Genomic DNA, 16,539 nt, shown 5'->3' on the forward strand with positions numbered 1-16,539 from the left:
AATTACTCAACCTCTGCTCTTTTTGTTGTTTTGTTTTTGTTTTTGGCAATGGGGATTGAAAGCAGGAATGCTTTACCACTAAGCTACATCTCCAGGCTTTTTTAAAATCTTTTGTGAGATAGGGTCTTGCTAAGTTGCTGAGGCTCGCATGGAACTAGTGTTCCTCCTGCTTCAGCCTCCCTAGTTGCTGGGACCACAGGTATGCACTACCATGGCCAGCTCCACCTCTGTTCTTTGTGTGTATCAAGACTGAGTGGCAGTATATCATGTGCCTGGTTCAGTGCCAGTCACTGTAGTAGGATCTCAGTAAGCATTCATTGACTCTCCTTTCCCTACAAATGTCAAAGAAACTCACGAAACCCATGACGCTGTCTTCGTAACATACTTGATAGCGAATACAGAACTCAGACATCCATATATTTAGTACGATCTGCTTAAGCATAACTGCTGCACACTTTGCAAAAAGCAGTGACATTTTTGACATTTGGTTATTTCATGTAGACTCCTGATAGGGTTTGTAATCTTAAATCCATTGAAAGAATTGAGTATTTTAGTGCAAGACCTGTTTGATAGGGGTGTCCCTGCCTCTGTGCATTCAATTATTTTCTCTATAATAGAACCACATGCACCTTACATACTTCCTTCGATAGTTGAACATTATGTTCCTCGGGTGGCATAAATGACTTTGAAGTACTTGTCAGCAACTGGCTTTCCTGTATGGTGCGGTGACCATTCAGTTCACAGTGGCATTTTACTTCTGAAGCTGTTGTTCAGAATATTAAAAAGGGCACGAGACAGATTTCATTCCTTTGCTTCAAGGACTGTGATTTTGCAAAGCTGAACCCCGTTGTCTGCTTGGGAGGTTCCAGTGCATGTTTAAACCCTGTTTTGAATTTGGTCTAGTACTTTCCCCCTCCCTGCCCATCTTGATGCGGGGACTTTTTAGATTAGTCCTGTAGGACTTTTCAGATGTTGAGACAACTAGAGTATACCATTTTTCTTTGAAAGCAACAATAAGAAGTTGCATTTTGGATTCTGTTTCTTTCTTTTTCTCTCTCTTTGTTTCTTTTTGTAGTACTGGGTGCTCTACCCTGAGCTCCATCCCTGGCCCCTTTATTTTATTTTGAGACAGGGTCTCACCAAAATTCCCAGGCTGTTTTTGAAATTCTGATCCTCCTGCCTCAGCCTCCCCTGTGGCTGGGATCATAGACATGTACCACTGTACTCTGCTAAATTTTGGATTCTCATAGGTCAGGCTTTCTCGGTCTCAGCACTACTGATATTCTGGGTTGGCTAATTCTTTGTTTGGAGAGCTGTCCTGTGCACTGAGGCATGTTGAACAGGCATCTTGGGCCTCTCCTTGTAGATGTTGGGACCACACTCCAAGTTGTAACAACCAAAATAGCTCCAGGCAGGGCCAAATATCCCCTTGCTAGGTGAGGGTGGGGATGGGCACAGTTGCCCCTTGTTGAGGACCACTGAGGTGGAGCTTCACTGTGGGAGATTATCACCATCATTAATAGTAGCAATGGTAGAATTTTGTGCATGCTAGGCAAGTGCTCTACCACTGAGCCACACCCCCAGCCCCTGGGAGATTATTTTGTGGTCACAAGAAAGCCTCTGAGTGTACTCTGGCTTCTCTTGGCTACCCTGGGGACTTTTTGACCTCTGAGTTTCCTGGGGAATAGATTGTGATGCACTTGTAAGCAGGTGAAACAAGAACTAATAATAAAAAAGGAAATGGTAAGAGGGAGAGGTGCATGGATGCATTCATTCTTCTCTCTTGCTTTGCACCTCTGTTAGTCTTCCAGAAGGGCAGAGATGGGTTATCCAGGAAGAGAAATCTGGATGAACTGGAGAAGCTGCAACTGGGAAGCCCAGGACCTGAAGATGGAACTGGGGTGGGGGCAGGGGGTTGGGGAACTTCAAGTAACCCTGATATTTAAATTGAGGTGTCAGCAGTTTGCTGCAAACAGCACTGAAGAGGGTTTTTGGAGGCAAGTCAGACATTTGCCTGGGCTCTTGGTAAAAACCGCAATGTGTGAAAAGTCATTTTTGCCACCACCTCTGTTTCTGAGCCTCCCCACCCACCTCCTCTTTCCCTGCTCTGCAGACACATTGCCTCCTGCTGCCCTCTGGTTGCTCAAAGTCCACCTCAGCCAGGCTGAGCCATCTGTGCAGTGTGACTTGCCTCCATTTCCACTCTCCTTCCCTGAATGCTAATTTCAGCTGTTTCTCAAGGGTTCAGGGTAAAGAGGCAAAACCTTCACACTGAGGGCAGAAGACTCGGCAGGTTTGACCTGTTTAGGAGATGTTTGGATTCTTAAGAGAGAAGCTTGTTACTCCCCTTTTAGAAGATGCTTTGGATGGAACAAAGAGCTTTTGCATGGCATATCTAGTTTCTCTGAAGGAGCATCCTGGTGTGCTGCTATCTCCCCACCCCTCAATCACACATATGGATTCAATAAACTGGAGATATCACCAAGAAAGAGACCACATGAGGTGAGTTGTGAAACAATCCAAACTCCTTAGTCTGGCTTATAAATCCTTTATGATAATCTGCCTTTCTAAACTCATCTCCATTCATTCACCAAAATAATAGTGGAAAAGATGGACACAGACCCTGAACAAAACTCCCCTCTCCCCATGTTACCCAATGAGATACACTCAAGAAACCAGGCAAAACAAGAGGGGGCAGTGTGTTAGCCCAGGATAGGTATAGGTGGCTGGTGAGCACCTTGTGCATGCAGCTAACCTGGAGGTTAGTTCCTGAGTGGTCCAGGGAGGACATCTCAGCTCTCCCCAGCCCCACCTGTCTATACCTGGCATGCTTTGTCACCCTTCTTTGTCTTTGGACAGGATAGTCTCTCTCTTTGGAATACTTTTTCATTATCTGACAAATTTATATCCCTTAGGATCCAGCATAACTGTTACTTCCAAAAGAATTTCTCTGACCATTCTTTGCTTTCCACAGTTTTTCTTTTTGCCATGTCCCCCCGTCTTATAAACCAAATGTACTCTTTCCTGTAAGTCTTTATGTATCACCTCGATGGAAATGTACATCACATCAATTTGTAATGATTCACTTATGTGTCAATCTTTCCCATTAAACTTTCCTCAAAGATGAAGTAATGAAGTATTTTTTAACCCCCAACTCCCAGCACAGGGCCTGACACACAGAATTACTTAGTAAATATCACTGAATGACCAACCGATGAACCTGATGAACACATTCAGACTAGTGATAGCAAGAGGCCTCCTGTAGGCTTCCTTGTATTCTATTCTGAGATACACTGTATATACAGAAGAGTCCATCACACACACACACACACACACACACACACACATACACCTCCAGTGTAAAATGAAAAGCCACATAAACACAGCCCAGGTTACAAAATAACCCCTCTATTCTTAATTTACCAGGGATGTCATTGACCTGAATTGAGGATGTCACTCAGATAAAGATGCAAAACTTTGTATTTGACCTGAAGTTATTGGAGTCTTCTTCTAAGCAAATACTCATCTTGAACCTTAGGTCTGGTATTCTTTTTTTAATATTTATTTTTTAGTTTTAGGTGGACACAATACCTTTATTTTATTTATTTTTACGTGGTGCTGAGGATCGAATCCAGACCTTTGCATGTGCTAGGCAAGTGCTCTATTGCTGAGCCACAACCCCAGCCCCAGGTCTGATATTATTGATACTAAATATTTGGCCAAAAGCCAAGCAGTTCAGTCGAACATCATTTGGCCAACGTGGTCTGAAATCTAGCTGCAGGAAGCTATTCGCTCCACTGGACAGTATCTTGCAAAAGATCTCTTTCATCTTCCTTCCCCTTATATATTGAGTTTGCAGGCTTTTGTGGACTCTGTCACATTTGAGGAAAAACAATTAATGTGGGAGCCTTGCTGGGATTATCTGCTGATAGTTAACTTGTGTGCAGATCAGTCTGTTTGTGGATTGATGTTAGTACAGATAGTTAAACTCTTGCCAGGTTATTCAGAAGGAGTGTACTCAGCTCTGCTTTCAGTGGAAATCAACCATCTGCCTCGCTGCGCTGGGTCAGAACATTGTGCCTTTGGAAAGGCCATGGTTACAGGAGGCATGGCAACCAGCTCCGGTGTGGCACAGTGTGGAGCTGGCAGCACTCTGCATGGGTCTCATCAGGTCCCTCTGCTGGGCTCACACAGCCCTTCTTCCCTCCTCTGCTGCCCTCAACAGACGAGGGCCATCCTCCCTCCCTCCCTCTCTTCCGCCCTTACTGCTTCTCCCCCTTTCTTCCTTAGCTGTCCAACAATTCATCTCTATGCATGTACTAGCATGATGGTTTATTCAATGGAAAATTCTTGAATCTGACTTTAATTTTCTTAAATACAAGTTTGACTAAATTTTAGGATATTATTGACTCTAGGATTCCCTTTGGTTTTACTTTCTCTCACCCCTTCACCCTATGCATGTGTGTACCTTGAATCCATGTTCATGTTCTTTAATTTAACCCCAATTTTAAATTCCTTTATAACAAATCTAACTTCTTTTTATTGTCTTCAATAACATTTCAGGCACTTTGGTTTTTCTACTTCTTTTACATGTCACTGAAGTTTTGTTTTTTTTTTTTTAAATTTGATTGATAGTTAAAAAGCAGATAACATCATTCTTCTTCTTCTATGTTTTGCTTCAAGGAGTTCATTCATACACAATCTATTTCCTGAGCACCTGCTTTGTACCAAATACAGTTTGAGAGGTTGAGGGTGTAGCAGTAAACAAAATAAGTGCAATCCTTCTCTCATGGAGCTGGTAGTAGAAGGGAGTTTTATATTCTAGCACAGAACTGTCCAATATGATGCCCATTAGAGACATACAGCTATTTAAATTTAAATCTCAATTAATTAAAAATTCAGTTTTCATTCACGACATCCATATTTCAAGCACTGAATAGCCATGGGTGACCAGCAGCTATGGTACTGGACATCAGAGATCTGGACCAGTTCCATCACAGGAGATTCTGGACAGGGCTGTGATGGAGGAATTTGTGAGAACTACCTTCAAGCTGTGAGTCTAAGTCCCATGGAGCAATACTGTGAGATGATTAATGGTGACACCAGATGATAATTACTTCACATACAATTCTCCCTTTGAAACACGTAGATTGTGTTCAGTATTCCTGGGACCTATAGGTTTATTTTTATCTTGAGCATCCATTTTTATTTGTAAGATGGTTAAATAAGTGGGTGATAAAAGTTTTTGAAATATAGTTGGCCCTCCATTTCTTTTGACCTTGTGTAAGTGGATTAAATCAACTATAGAAGGAAAATCATTGAAAAAAACTGTGTCTGTACTAAAAATGCATAGGCCTTTTTCTTGTCATTGTTTCTTATTATTCCATAAACCATACAGTATAACTGTTAATATAGCATTTACATTGTTTTACCTATTGCTTAAGTAACCTAGAGATGGTTTAAAGTATACAGGAGGATGCACATAAGTTATTTGAGGTACTACTCCATTTTATGTAAGGAACTTGAGCATTTGTGGATTTTAGTATCCATTGGGGTGGGAATGAGGGCCCTGAAACCAATCTCTGTGGCTACCAAGGAGGACTGAAGTTATTCATTTTACCTTCCCATGTTTCAAGCAAGAATGGGCTCTGTACCCACCATTCCAGGGAAAGGAAGGTAACAGGGCAGAATCCAGAATAGCCTGCGAGTCTCTCTGCCTGCTTTTGTACATGTTCTCAGGGACCTGAGAGTGTGTGTAGAAGGGACAACAGAAAGGAAGATTCAGAGAGCAGATCAGAGGAGCAGGGCTAGAAAGGAGGAGAGAGAAACTGAGCCCTGCACACACACGTGAGGGTGTGCGAGAGTGAAGTCAGCTTGCACGTGTTTGTGGGCTCAGGCAGGGCAGTCCTGGCAGTTCTCTTCTGTTCTGTTCATTAGCAGCATCCCTGAAAGACAGAGTCTGAGCTCTGGGCCTGAGATGGGGCCTCATAACTCCACTGGAACTGAAGCATCATGGCGACTGGGATGATGGACATTTCAGCAGCTGTTGCGTGGACAGATGCTCAACAACTGCATCCAGCCCCACTCCCAGATGTGATCCACCCCCAGGGAAGGTCGAGAGGGGAGTCTGAGTTGGGGATCTTCCCCCAGCTTAGGGAAATGGACATACAAAATGAAAATAAGTGAAATTATGACTTAAAAAGCTGACTTCCTGGCAGCCTCTTCATTTGTGTTCTGGGAGTCATACCCACCCCACCAGCAGCGTGGTTTCCTTCTATACACACCGACTGAACAGGAATAGGCATCATCTTCTCCTTTGGCCTATTTTATTTAAGTTGGTAGACTAACACTTTTCTTGGGAAGAAAAAAGCACAAAGCAGTGTCATCTTATGTGTTCGGAGAAAACTTGAAATAGTTAGGAAATTGTCTCCATCCTGGTTTCACACTTTCCTCAACTGAACTACATGGGAATGAAGCCAGTGCAGTAACATGACTGGGTGGCTTAGATCAGGGGCCAGCAAACTGCAGTCTGTGGGACAAATCTGGCCTGCCTCCTGTTTTGTAAATAAAGTTTTATTGGCACACAGCCACACCCATTGGTTTACTTACTGTCTATGACTGCTTTTGTGGTACAATGGCAACACTGCCTAGCTACGACAGAGGCCATATGGCCCTGCAGTAACATAGCATCTGGTCCTTTGTGGAACAAGTTTGCTGACACCTGGCCTAGATCAGAAACTCCTTCAAGAGAAGGACCATGTCTAAAGATCTTCCTGTTTCTCCACAGGCCCAATCTGAGAAATGTAGTGGAATAAAAGATGCTAAGGCTACAATGAATTTTCCAGTGTCAAGGATGATTTGTTTTAGTGACTGCTGAGAACATAATGCCTTGAGTTGTAGCTACAAACTTTAGTTCCTAAAGAAGGTGCAATTAAGTCTCCACCAGATGTAATGCTATAGCTTGGAAGTAGTTTGTCCCCAAGAGGTTCATGTGTTAGAAGCTTAGTCCCTTGGGTGGTGGTGGTGCTGAGGTGTAGAACTTTTAACAGCAGCCCAGGTGAAGGTAATTAAGTCACTGACGCACCACCATCAGAAGGGATGAATGCTGGGTCTTGTGGAGTTGGCTTTTATAAAATGAATGAGCCCGGCCCCTCCTCAGTCTCTTGTTTCTTATCTTTCTACACAGTATTTTCTGCATGTGCTCCTGCTACTGTGATGCCATTCGCCATGAGGCCCTCATCAGAGCCAGCAGATATCAGCACCATGCTCATGAATCTCTGGAACTGTAAGCTAAATAAACCTCTTTTCTTTATAAACTATCTAGTCTCAGGTATCTTGATACAGTAACACAGAATCAAGACTTAGACATGTAAAGAGAGAGATAATTTTATCTTGTCATCTTGTTAATGCGGATGACCAGATCAATCATCTGCTTTATATATAATCTGGGGCTTCCTACCCTGTACTATAAGAAGCCTCCAATGCCAGTGATGTCAGGTTGAATCTGTAGGGACCTAGAGCCTGAGTGCCTGTCTCAGGTTGGTTTCTTCAAGAGGCAACCCTAAGCAACAAATTCAAGTGAAAGAGATTTGTTAAGGAAATGCTCCAAAGAGAAACTGAGTAGAAACTGGATGAAGCAGAAAAAGGAAGGATAAAAGAATCCCAAACAAGATGCAATTTCAGATGAAGTCTGAGCCTTAGCCTGTTCCCATGGGGATCTCCAGAGTAGGAATTGCACTTTGCATTCAGGAAGGTATTCTGTAGTTCTGAGGGTTAAGGAAACCAGGCTTTTACTCAGAATCCCTCCCTAACAGGCAGGAACACAGAGTGAAATGCCCCAGGGTCACAAAAATTCTCAGGCCTTCTTAGGTTCTCTGGATGGTGAAGAGGCTCTAAGGGGCTCAGGAAAATTATCAAGGTCACAGGTGAGTCTAGCAATAAAACACATAGAAACTAGAGGGTAGGTGCAAAACTTTGGTAAAGGGGGATGAGAGGGTGTCTGGGCAGAGCACAAAGGGTACCTGCCACAACACCACATGGGATCTATGCTTACTCCATGTGATCTGAGATTACATTCCATGTTTTAATTATCCATGCCACTTCTAGAGCATGGGTCCTTGGTTATATGAGACAAAATCTTTTTCCTCTTTGGGTCCCCGCCCCCACATCTTCTTTTCTCTCAAAAAGTAAATTATTTCTCTGGGGGAAACAACAAAAAAAATCAGCTCTTTTTTTGTTGGGGGAATTTTCTTTTTTATGATTATAAAGATGAAATTTTGAAATTCTCTTTGAGAATATATTATTTCTCCTGTAAAATCTCTGGGGGAAATAAATCCCACAAGTTATCTGTAGAATGGTATCATGGGACTGGTTGTTCTAAGTCTAACATATTCATACTTCAAGGGATTCTTGGCTGAAATATACTCAGGTTTGGGGACCTGAGTCATGTTCACTATATCCACAGAGATTAACTTTGGGCTTTCATACACTTCAAGCACATTCGTTTTTGTCTTTCCAGAGTTCAGAGTTCTCATACTCGGGTTGCAGATTTTCTTTCCTTCCTTGATTAGTCGGGCTGCTCTTGCTCAGTGTATGTATGTTCTCCCGAAGGGGCAATGACTAGAATTGTCCATAGAGTCCCAGGCACAGTTATGCCACAGCTTGGGCTAGGTAGAGATGGCCCCTGTGTTTTGTTTTTAATACTATCATAGATGATAACATGTTTGACATCATTTTGGATTGAGTTACATTCCATGAAAGTGTCTTTAGAATTTAACCTATAGTGATTACCTTTCCTTACCTATAGCCAAGGAAATACAGCCAGAGTATGGAAATACTAGTGTCTTTTAATGATTAATTTTATCCAGAATATATTCTTAGTAAACACTATCTGCTACTTTTCTGCTGACACACACATAAAGTCTTTCTGAAGTTCCCTCACTGTGGTTTAGTATTGAGCACTGCCATGGACTTTAGATAATTCTTCTGTTAATCTCCTGGGCCTGGCTTCCCATTTTAGACCATTTTTGCACATGTTAAAGAGGATAAGTTCCAGTAGAGTTTTTTTTAAAATATTTATTTTTTAGGTGTAGTTGGACACAATGCCTTTATTTTATTTACCCATTTTTATGTGGTGCTGAGGATGGAACCCAGGGCCTCGCACATGCTAGACAAGCACTCTACTGCCGAGCCACAACCCCAGCCCTCCAACATAGTTTCTAATGAAACGTACTGACTTGTTTATTCAGAGGGACAGATATTTTTTATGTCTTTTTCCCACATAGTGCTAAGTTAGCTCCTCATAGATGACAAAGACATCCCAACATCCAGATGGGAGCTCAACTTTTCTCCCTGAGCACAATTTTTGGGGAAGTGGTTTAGAGCTTTTTTGAGAAAGTTTCAAGATTTAGAATATGTCACATCTGCTGATGCTTTATTTTCTACAAGATTACCTAGGACTGCGTTGGAGTATTCGTGGCAGAGTAGAAAAAGAACAGGTTTTGCAAAGGGTCAGGCAAACAGGATGGATCAAAAGGGCTCTGTTAAAGGTAGAGTTACAGTAGAGACTGAAAATGTCACGATGGGCCAGCACTAAATTTAATTATAGGGAAGGTAATAGCAAGTATAGAAAGGACTAAAGAAAAATGGAATATTCCATGCTGATATTGAATTCATTTTTGGGCAAGGTGACAAATGATGATTCTCTAGCGTCACAGGCCACTGCTGGTTTCAAAAGGAGAGCCTCCTTTAAGATGGAGACTTCCAAGACCTTTGGGGAGAGTCACCTTCAGGGTCTGGTTACACTTCACCATTATACAAAGCTAAGTATCATTAAAACCTTTTTTTTTTTTTTTTAAATTTTGTTGTAGATGGACAAGATATCTTTATTTATTTTTTTATGTGGTGCTGAGAATTGAACCCAGTGCCTCACATGTGCTAGGCAAGCATTCTACCACTGAGCCACAACCCCACCCCCTCATTAACCTTTTATATTACTACTCTTCCAGTCCTTTCCTGCCTCAAAATTCTGAGGGGAAATCTCTGGGGGAAATAAATCCCACAAGTTCTCTGTAGAATGGTATCATGGGACTGGTTGTTCTAAGTCTAACATATTCATACTTCAAGGGATTCTTGGCTGAAATATACTCAGGTTTGGGGACCTGAGTCGTATACACTATATCCACAGAGATTAACTTTGGGCTTTCATACTCTTCAAGTACATTCGTTTTTGTCTTTCCAGATTTCAGAGTTCTCATATTTGGATTGCAGATTTTCTTTCCTTCCTTGATTAGTCGGGCTGCTCTTGCTTAGTGTATGTATGTTTTCCTGAAGGGGCAATGACTAGAATTGTCCATAGTGTCCCAGGCAACTCGGGAGGCTGAGGCAGGAAGATTGCCAGTTTGAGGCCAGCCTTAGCAATTTAGCAAGATCCTATCTCAAAATTAAATAAACAAACAAATAAAAAGGTCTGAGGATGTAGCTCAGTGGTACTTCATCTGTGCAAGGCTCTGGCTTCAATCCTCAGTGCTTCAAACAAAAACAAAAACAAAACAAAACAACAAAATTCTTATCCTAATTAGTCCCACCACGCTTCCCCTCCCTGTCATCCTCTCTTCCTGCAGTTGGGGCTCCTGCAGGCACCACCCTCTTCTTTGATATTTTCCTCATGTGAAGCTGGGATTTGTGCCTAACAAATTTTCCCAGTATGGTTCCCTTCCCCTCCCCTTTCTATGAGCCTTTTGGAACCCCTCATCACTGGACAAAAATCCCTTTGCTTTTCATACATTTGTGAATGCATTTGGGTTTCAGAGGTAACTAGCTGTGTTCTCTTCAACACTCTTCACCCCTTTCCAACCACTGACTGCTTTTCATTCTTGTGCAAAAAACCCTTAGAGTTTCTGGTCATCCTGATCACAGTCTTCCTGTTATCCTCTCCTGACTTACTACGGACAACTTCAATACCTGTATTGGCATATACAGAAGAACCTAGCTTCAAGATGCTTGACCTCAATTCCAATTTATCATAGAAACCACTTTATAGATATCCCTTCACTTTGTAATTATTCTAGATTACTCCACTTCTTAATTCTGCAATTACCCTACTTCTTCTTCCTCTTCTTCTTTTGGTACCAGGAATTAAACCCAGAGGTGCTTAACCACTGAGCCACATCCCCATCCCCTTTTATATTTTATTTAGAGACAGGATCTCCCTGAGTAGTTTAGGGCCTTGCAGAGTTGCGAGGCTGGCTTGAACTCCTAATCCTCCTGCCTCAGCCTCCTGAGCCACTGGGATTACAGGTATGCACCCCAGTGCCCAGCTGAAATTACTCTACTTCTTAATGGTAAATGCCAATTTATCATTCTTTGGCTACTTCTTAGCATCACAACTCTTAGGATCCCTAGTTCCCAATGTGCTTGTGGCTCAGGCTAGAAATCTGGTCGTCTGATCATTGTTTTTCCTTCTCGGCTTTTACCAACATTATATCTTTACTTTCTTTTCCTTCTATCTACTATACAGCCTAACCATGCAAATAGGTGAGGTATGTGCCAAGTCAGTGACGTCTCTCATTTCCCCTAGTAGTGTTTACAAGACATCACAGTTCTTTGGGAAACTCCCCTTCATTGATACTTTCTCTGCCCCTCCTCCCTGCCCAATAAATACACCACCTTTCCTCCCTCTTCCCTAATAAATGCATTTGCCTTCCTACTCATTTTCTCTTAAATTACTGTGATTGGTTCTTGTACTCAACACTGAAATGAATATTCTTGGCAAAAAGCCACCAGTGACTTCCTAAACCTCTAATTGAGTGAATTCTTCTAAATATTCAACTCATTGAACTTTTTTCTCTTGCATTTGACGTTGTTCACTACTCTGTTCTCAGCATTCCACTCATGCTTCCTGTCTCTCTCTACTTATCCTCCCTGGCAAGCTCACCTGTCGTGGCTTTCACGATAGTTACATTCTTGATCCCCAATTCTGTTTCACCAGTCCAGCTGTTTCTACTGAGCTCTAGAGTTCTATATACAAAATAGCCTTCTTCATGGTGTCCTGGAATTCCACAGGAACCAATCCAACCCCAGTGGAATGTTGCCCCTGCCTCTCATGAGTCCTCCCAGGTCCTTCCTTTCAGTCAATGACATTGATTTTAGACTGAGCCAGAAATCTTGGAGCAATCCCCAGCTCCTCCATTTTAAATCCTCTTCTGCCTCCCCACAACCACCTTCAACCCCATCTGATTTCTTCCCAGATCCTGATGATTTCACCTTCCTCGAGTCCCATGGTGCCTGTGTTCTTCAGTCCATCCACTACTGCATGACACTGTCCCCTCATTGCTCACTTCCCATTAGCCTGAGAGCTCTGATGAAAATGTGTGTCTGATCGTGGCACTACCCTGGGCATGGAGTCCTCCATGATCTGTTCTCCTGCCTCTCTCCTCACACCCATTTGTCCTGCTCCTGCCTCTTGCCTCTCACCCTGCAGTCAGCCATGCTGAATTGCTTGCTGTTCCTGGAACTTTCCATACTAAGTCTCAGTTTGGAGTGCCATTCTTCTTTCTTCACACCCCCTGCTCCCATCTGCCTAGCGAACATCTGCTCGTATTTTAAAGCTCTCTCAGCCTTCCTTCTCTTTGCAAGGTCCCATCTCTCTCTTCTCTTTCTCTCTTAAGTTAAGGCATGTTTATGTATTTGTTCTAATACATGACAGCAGGATGAATTATATATATTATAAATGTATAATATGTAAACTTGTATATATATTATACATATATGGAGTATAACTTCTCTTTCTTCTGGTTGTACGTGATGTAAAAAATTGGTCATGTCATATATGGGCATAGATAGTAATGTCCAATTCATTCTACTATCTTTCCTATTCCCATTCCATCTCTCTTCCCTTCATTCCCCTTTGTCTAATCCAAAGTACTTCTATTCTTCCCTAATAACCCCCGTCTCCCCACCGCCTTATTGTGAATTATTAGCATCTGCATATTGGAGAAAACATTCAGCCTTTGGTTTTTTGGGGATTGGCTTATTTCACTTAGCATTATATCCTCCAGTTCCATCCATTTACGGACAAATGCCATATTTCATTCTTCTTTAAGGCTGAGTAATATTCTATTGTGTAAATATATCACACTTTCTTTATCCATTCATCTGTTGATGGGCACCTAGGTTGGTTCCATAGTTTAGCTATTGTGAATTGAGCTACTATAAACACTGATGTGGCTGTGCTGCAGCACATATACTAAAATTGGAACCATACAGAGAACAATAGCGTGGCCCCTGTGCAAGGTCCCACCTCTACTGAACCCATACTCTTATCCTAGGTAAATGTGACTGCCTTCTTCTTTAGGCTCCATTTCTACACACATATCATCAATGCCAGTTTGTCTTTCCTGAGATGTAGACACCTTGAAGAAAGTATCTGTGTCATGTGTATCTCTGTACCTCACTTTCCAGTTCATAGAAAGAACAAAATAAGCATCCATCAAATGAAGAATGAATTAATCTAATACAGAGCCCGACCTATGAGCAAATGCTCAGTGACTATCATGACAGTGGAACAAATGTGGACCACAACAATATACTGAATCATCTCAGAGGCCTGTTGCAAATAGCTCTGTTGTTCGGAAATCTATTAAGCCTTAGTTTGCACTAGTAAACAAGTCAGGTGGAGTATTGCCTATAATGTGAGTTGACTTTCAGGAACAGAAAATAGGGGCAGTAATGGCTGATGTTGGCTTGCTTCCTTAGCAATTTGCAAAATTAAAACGCAACCAAACAATTCCCCACTTCCTCCAAAGTTGGCAGTGGCTCAAGTTTTTCTTTTCCAGAATACTTTCTTTGGTCAGGCAACACTCCCTGCACTATAGCTGTTAGGCATTTGTGTGCTCTGAATCCATTAGAGAAGGTCAGCCTGGAATACTAAACAGATGCACAGAGCTGAGTTTTGAGAACTAGAGTCTAATGATGGAGATGCATAACAATTGCCATCATCTCCGTTCACAGTGTTGTTGGTTTCCCCATCGGCAGGCATATTTTAAAGACCGGCTCCGTGAGCTGTCCTAATTTCCACACCTGAAGTGAGGAACAATTAATCTGTGGCATAAAAGTAATTCAAGAGAGTGTTGTAGCTCCATATGCACATGCACGATCTTTGTTTCCAGTCAGCGTCACGGGGATAACATGCATCCCAAAGAGTAAGGACTTTTGAAAGATCTAGCAAAGGTTTCTACTCAATCAATCAATCAATCAAATAAAAACGAAACAAGGCAAAACAAAAAACACCCTACTACTCCATACTGCCTATTAATTTCAGATGAAAAGCCCTAAACAGTAAGACACAAAAATTGGCCCATGCATGAAGAAGATTGGGTAGTTAATTTGGAGTGAATGGAAATGGCTAGATAATATTAAGTTGTCATGGTAGAAAGTAAGTTTTGGACATTTTGCTTTCACAGTACTATCTAAACTTGTAAAAATACTCAGAGAGGCAGAAAGAAGGACTAAATTTAGACCCTCATTTAATGCATTCAAGAGTATGATTCATTTTTCCCCCGCCTAGGTACAGCCTGGGGAATCTGAGTAGACACCAGGCAGCACGTGGATACCCTGTAAATAAATTGAAGTCTCATTCATTTGGAAGCAAGAGAAAGCGAGAGATGCCCCATTTTCTCTTCCAACAAAGTTGCACTTCCAGGCACCCCACACACCAAACTGTAGAACCAGATTTCTAAGCTGGTGAGAATCTAATTTTAACTTTGCTCTGGCCTTGGCAGGGTTGCTGCTGGAAATTTATTCTGCCGCCTCTTTACTCTAAGTGACTTTTACCCATCAAGCTCCAGTGGGATCCTGACCAGCTCTCAGAGGCCATGCAACATGGGTCACCCTAATGAGACCGCCAAAAAGAATGTCATCATTTGGTTTCAATGTATTTAACAACCTGAAGCCCAAATGACCTCACAGTAGCCCTTAACTGGGTCTTAGAGAGCTAGTATTATGTATAATACAAGTACCTGAAGACAATTTGGGGCTATTTAAAAAAATAAAAAACAATAAAAAAAAACAAAAAACAAATACTAACCAACCAAACAGTAGCAAGTTCAATTCCCATGAGTTATTGTGATTATTATTATGATCATTGTGGTTCTGGAGCACGTTACCATTGAGCTATATCCCCAGTCCTTTTAATTTTATTTTAAGACAGGGTGTCACTAAGTTTCTCAGGATGGTCTTGAACTTGCAATCCTCCTGTCTCAGCCTCATGAGTTGCTGGGATTACAGGTGTGCACTACCATGCCTGGCAAACCCCGTGAGTTAAATCAGAGTGTTAGGCATAGTTTCCAGGGTAAAGTAAACCATCACAGCCCCTTCCCCAGATTCATTATCTTCTTCCAGCCATGTTCTTCCACTCCTCTCTGCTTTCAACACCAAAGAAAATGTTTTAACTTCCACGGATAACTTAGATTAAGCCTGGACTATCATTTGTCGGAGGTGAAAAACACCTTAAGTTATTTGGTGATTTTATGTGACTCCATTTTTTTCTTTTGATTTTAATTTTTAAGCACATTTGGAAAGTAACCTTTCAAATCTAATTCTAGTATCTTTGGCATTATTGGTAGTTCTGTGTTTAGAGCAAATGACAAGAAAAAAGATTAAATGCATATAAAAAAATTCTCACTTAGGTAATATTGCCTCCCAGAAGTGAGGAACATTTAAGCTGTCCTCTATTCTGAGGTATATAATTGATGTTAATGACCCATCCCAAGGATCCCATTGAACATCCCCATATATCTACCCAATAAAGAAAGATCATTTCCCAAACATGAAATGGGTTCAGCAATTTTGAAGTCAAAAATCAACAAGATTTAGATATAGAGCATGTGCATCACGTTTGGAATGAGTTGCCTGAGGTGTGTTTGAATGAGCAGCACTTGGAGAGGCCCACACAGGGTACATCCACAGGATGGGATTGGCAGACCCTGCACAGGGCTGTGGGTCCAGGTGGACATGAGATCCGATCAGCCTGAATACATGCTTCACACACCAACCTGGACACGGCACAGAGAAGAGGCAGACACTGTGGGGCGGCAGAAATGATCTGTACCTTTCTCAAACAGCTTAGTACTTGGGTCTCTTGGGCGATTCTGAACAACCAAGTGGGGTAGTCATGCAATCCTCATTGAGCCCACCTGGTGCCATAGCATGAATAGCAAATCATTTTAGAGGACACGGATGTTCAGTGACTTTCGCCAAACAGAGTGACAGATTTGGGGGCAGCCTTCTGTATCCATTTGAGAAAGGACGAATATACATTAGCACTCTAGACAGAAAACTGGCTGATTTAGCTTAGAACAGTGGCTACTGCTGTAGCCAATTTCAGAACGTCACAAAGGGAGGTAAGTGGTAGGGGGAAGGGCATTACCAAGGTTGCATCCATCCAAGGCTGGGTCAGTTACAGATGGGGATTTGGGGTAGAAATTTATTCTCACACACGTAGAGCACCACAGATCTAATTCACAGTGTGGGGAATCTATT

At 42.0% G+C, this 16,539-nt stretch overlaps 1 protein-coding gene and 1 pseudogene across 22 annotated transcripts in view; one reads left to right on the plus strand and one right to left on the minus strand.

The window, feature by feature from the left end:
- Trpm3 (transient receptor potential cation channel subfamily M member 3) overlaps nucleotides 1–16,539 on the minus strand; it is a 529,872-nt gene that overhangs the window by 37,882 nt on the left and 475,451 nt on the right. The window lies entirely within an intron of this gene.
- On the plus strand, nucleotides 13,230–13,323 carry LOC125617931 (annotated as a pseudogene).

Source organism: Marmota marmota, unplaced genomic scaffold (assembly GCF_001458135.2).
Source record: "Marmota marmota marmota unplaced genomic scaffold, marMar, whole genome shotgun sequence".
Lineage (NCBI taxonomy): Eukaryota > Metazoa > Chordata > Mammalia > Rodentia > Sciuridae > Marmota > Marmota marmota.